This window comes from Atta colombica, unplaced genomic scaffold (genome assembly GCF_001594045.1).
Source record: "Atta colombica isolate Treedump-2 unplaced genomic scaffold, Acol1.0 scaffold219, whole genome shotgun sequence".
Taxonomy (NCBI): domain Eukaryota; kingdom Metazoa; phylum Arthropoda; class Insecta; order Hymenoptera; family Formicidae; genus Atta; species Atta colombica.
This window is the reverse complement of record NW_017259315.1, coordinates 159874-164164: the sequence shown is the minus strand read 5'-3', so window position 1 is coordinate 164164 and position 4291 is coordinate 159874. Positions and strand designations below refer to the sequence as shown.

The 4291-nt window shown below is 28.9% G+C and overlaps 1 protein-coding gene across 2 annotated transcripts in view; it reads left to right on the top strand.

Moving 5' to 3' along the window:
* The first annotated feature begins 752 nt into the window (after nt 1-752).
* The window catches only part of LOC108687864 (alkaline phosphatase 4-like), an 18258-nt gene continuing 14719 nt past the window's right edge, over nt 753-4291 (top strand). The window contains exons 1-2 of one of the 2 annotated variants that reach the window (XM_018193877.1): nt 753-1073; nt 1144-1216. The gene's annotated coding sequence lies outside the window, so the exon portion shown is untranslated. The remainder of the gene's footprint in view (nt 1074-1143; nt 1217-4291) is intronic. The other variant, XM_018193876.1, reaches the window with a different exon arrangement.

Below are 4291 nucleotides of genomic sequence, written 5' to 3'. Positions count from 1 at the left end.
TTCTACTATTTTGCAATTTTCGCAATAGTTAACGAGATATTAATTTTTAAAGACTGCCGAATAAACGGATAAAATCGATATATAAGACAATTTTAAAATATTTTTCTTAGTGTTCTTTCTGAAACTTTTTTTTCTTAAAGAACTCTTAAGATATCTTAAAAATTATATGTAAATCTTATATGTCGATTTTAGACATTTTACTCAGTGGATAACTAAAAAAAAATATTGTGAAAATTGCAAAATAATAGTAAAACTTTTTATAAGTTTATAGTAAATAATAATAAAACTTTTCGATTCAGTTTTTTATTAGGAATAGCACTGTATGATTAGTGGGCGTTATTTCAGAAACATCCTATATATATATAAAATCTTTTACTTATACAGGATTTAGTTATATTACAAATTTCCAAAATTCTTGATTGTAATTTTAATGCTAAATTATATGTAACAATTAGAATTATGATAAAAATGAAAAGATAACAGCAAGAAAAGATAACGGCAAGACAGAGAAAGCTCACGCGATAAGACTGCTTTCTGAATACACGAATGATCTATAACGCAAATATATAAGACAAAATGGCAGAGAGCCAGTCAATTACGGTCGGATTAACACTACGAGGGGATCTCTCCTCTCTTTCTCTCCTTTTCTGCATACAGAATCCGCGTAGCTAGTGTCCCTTGCACGCTTCGCCACCTCATGCCGCCATGGTCTTTGAAACGCTATATAAAGTGACAAAGCTGGTTCATTGGCGGGCACGCTCCGGTATCCTCGCATCGGTTTTAAACTCGTGCTTTCCGGCCGCGTCGCGCGATCCGAAAAGAAGTCGGACGAACATACGGGCGGCTTTTGTCACGGTTAGTATCGGCGGCCAATCGACTGGAGAAGTGGCGAGGTGATTACGCGACGTAATTTAAAGGACGCCACTCGCTGTGCCTCGTGCTTCATTCCCGAGGATGTCACGGTTCAAGACGGCATTGCCAAGACATCATTGAATTGACGTATCGACAGGTCCTATCAAATTAACACTGTCGTAGTGCCACATTGTATCACAAGTTCCTTCACGACACCTCAGGTAAGTGATAACTTGATTTGCCATTTTCGGCATATGAGATTAAAGTTGTGTCTCGGGGTGTTTGAGAAAGACGTGAGAAGATCCGAACAATCAGGATTGAAGAGGCAACGAGATAGGAACTAGGTCAGCAAGCGACCCCGTTCGTATGTACACGTTAATATCCTCAAGTATATACGTCATTCAAATGACGTCCTGAAAAATTATAAATTTATCTCGCGATAGATTTAGTAGAAAAAAAGTAGCCGGAAATTTTACAAATTGTTATAACTATTATCAGCTAAGTAATAATACAGTGCTAATTATACACAGCATATCTAAATTGGAGAAAATAATGAAGTAGCGATTATTATTAGCGCGCTTATATCTATTTAAATGAAGTTTAATACACTTTTTTTATACAGCTTAAATTTTATAAAAGAAAAAATAAACATTTAATATTAAATTAATACTAAAAATAAAAACTATCTGAAATATTATCAAATAATAATTTAATATTATTATACGTGAATGTTATCATATATATAATTCAATAAATTTATAATAATTATAACATAATATTAATAAAATGATAATAATTATAATACATTTTTTTATAATAAAATCTTAAATCACACATGGAAAAAATGATTTATAAAAAATTAAAAATGAGTTAAAGTATTTAAAAATTTAACTCTAATAGAAGATATGAAAATAATTTTGTTAGACTATCAAATTAAGTATACAGAACAATACGCAACCAATAATTACTTGTTTCAAAAGTTCACCCGCAAATCTGCCGTAAATGTTCTATCATAACATAAAATTTATTCAAAATATATTCTGAATTTTAGTAAAAGTTTAATATTTCAATCAAGATTATTAAATTAAAACAAGTATAAAGTGTGGGGGATCCGGTTTGCCTACAAATCGATTGCCAACAGTATCGTTTGCCCGATAATTCGTTTGCGCACAAAAATTCTTGCCTATAGCTCGATTGCTTACATGCACTTTTGCGCATAAATAAAAATTTTAAAAACGGAATTAGATTTCTTTACATGTACTCCTATTATTGCCAACAACAGTAAGCAATTAACATAAGCATAATAAATTAGTATTTTAAGATTATTATCAAGAAAATATTTTTTGTTAAAGATAACCGTTACTTCAAAGGAAGAAAATAAATTGTAATTATTTTTCTTAGCAATAGAATGATATTTTTCTGTGTGAACGCATATTTTAGATTATCGAAATAATTATGTAGAAGGCTCAAATATGATAATGTAAAAAGTTTTGACATTCTAGCAACCAGATTGAGCATTCTACATAATTATTTTAATGATGCAATAAAGTTATTTTTATATTTATGTTATCTATTTTAAATTTTTAATTACATACTTAAACAAACTCATACTTTCCGTGTACTTATATAAATACTTAATAACCCGACAAATAAAAATAATTTAGCATACACACACACACACACACACACACACGCGCGCGCGCGCGCGCGCGCGCGCGCACGCACACATAAAATATCATCTCTTTTATTTTTCAACTCGTTAGCAAACAAATTATATCTCGAGTTTTTCGAGATGTCAGGTATAAGATAAAGGTAAGACAAAGGTATAACGAATGGTTACCAGCTGTGTTAATTATACTCAATTATATCATGTCGTAACCAAACAATTTTCAAATAAGATAATAACAAAAACATTTTGTTATTATGTGAAGGAATTAGGGAGTTATACAATAGTTGTTTTGGTTCGAGAAAAAATGAAGAAATATAAATAGAGTTATATCACATTTGTTCTTATATTCTTAAATATTTTACAAATATATTTTCTCAACAAATACAATATCTAAATAAATATCCTAATAAATATACCTTGATACCTTAAGTTATCTAATTTAGACTTCTAACTAAGAAAAATGTCTGGTTGAATTAATTGGAATCAGAATTCTAATTAATTTCAACTAAAGTTATAATAACGTGGTATATTCTGAAACTAATTGGTGCAATTTCTTAAAAAGAAAGAAAGAAAGAAAGAAGGTAAGGATTGATATATAATGCAATGTTCTTTTTTTTTTAATGTAAGGATCGTAAATTTAGGAAAAAATCTTAGATTAAAAAATGATAATAAATGGTAACAGAGTATGCTGAGAAAAATGTTTGATTGAAAATGGACCAATCAGAATTTCTGATTACAAATCTACAAAAATTCTAGTTGAAATAAATGAGATTGATATAATCAGAATCTTCTAATCTTCTAATCAGAAATAAAGGTCCTAAACAGTCAAGTATTAATACTTAAATAATTCCGTGTGAATTATAATTTTCTTATCCATTTTCAATCATACATTTTTCTCAGCGTATTCCCTAATCATTTATTAACCCTTATTAATCCTTTTTTAATCTAAGATTTTTTCCTAAATTTACGATCTTTAAGGCGTATTAAAAAAAAAACATTGTATTATATACTAATCTTCACATTCTTTCTTTCTTTTTTTTTAAGACATTGCACCAATCAGTATTTTCAGAATACATCGTTATCACTATATAACAAAAATTCTATCTCTACATTTGAACGAAGAGTGTTATCAATCTGAAACTGTTAGTTTTCAGTGGTTTCTTGTAACGAACGTATCATCGGCATCGCAACCACTTAAATTGCTCTAAAGACTTAGTAAGATAATTATGTATATTTTCTTTTAAAAAATTACGTCGCATCTTGCATGTAACATTGTTCGAATACACTTATAAACGTAGGAAAAACATGCAAGAAAAATCAAAGCCGATGAAGCCAGAACTCCCCGATGTAAGTAGGATACATTTGATATTATAGTAATTTTATTAGCTTGGTAACTGATTCCTATACAATTCCCCTTTGTCACGATGGTCATAAAAGCAAATGGCTTGTCAAATTAGGAACAGCTGATCGCGTCGGATGAGCCACGATTTATACTGACTGTAGTGTCAGTAGGGTAAAAATATCATATTACTGACAGTATTCGCATTACTGTCAATCAAAATTTTAATTTGAAAATATAAGCTTTTTAGAATATAAAAATTTATATTAATAAATTTCAATAATTTTTAACAGAATTCTTAATAAATCTAATTATTGTTATAACAACTATACGTAAAAGGTCAATTTATTAATAAAAGAAAAATTTTCTTTTTAATACAAATAAATGAAGAAATTTATCTTTTAGATTTTTATTTATAAATAGAAAGTAAC